This window comes from Gavialis gangeticus, unplaced genomic scaffold (genome assembly GCF_001723915.1).
Source record: "Gavialis gangeticus isolate Ggan-Ray unplaced genomic scaffold, GavGan_comp1, whole genome shotgun sequence".
Lineage (NCBI taxonomy): Eukaryota > Metazoa > Chordata > Crocodylia > Gavialidae > Gavialis > Gavialis gangeticus.
Window position 1 is genome coordinate 26,363,769 of NW_017729001.1, and position 498 is coordinate 26,364,266.

Below are 498 nucleotides of genomic sequence, written 5' to 3' on the forward strand. Positions count from 1 at the left end.
GGTTCAATCTACGCAGCTTAGACTAAACTGCAAAGATTGAATCGATTCAGCTTCAGGCTTTCCGACTGTCTGTACTTAGCCTCAGGGGTACACACTGCCTCCATCTTCTCACGTGGTAGAGGCCTGATGGTTCTGGTGAACCAGAGTCCTTTGCTGCTATGGAGAAAGGCTCAGGATTTACCTCTAACAGATTAATACAGCTGTTAATAAAAGTTTAGAAATAAGGTGGGACCTTTTCCTGAGCACGGACCTCTGGATCAGGCATAAAAATAGACCCACATATTCCTTCACTGTTACTGCGCATGTACTTGCTCCTTATAAAGTCGCATATTGATTTTGAAATTTAATCACTTACATTTAAAGCATTCCAGGATCTGGCTCTAATTAGTCTTAATACCAGCTGAGAAATCCCCATATGCATCCCAAATGCTTTCATCTGCCCTCCGAAAACATTCCTTCGGCTTTCTAGTATCCTGCGATACAAAAAAAAAAAAAAAA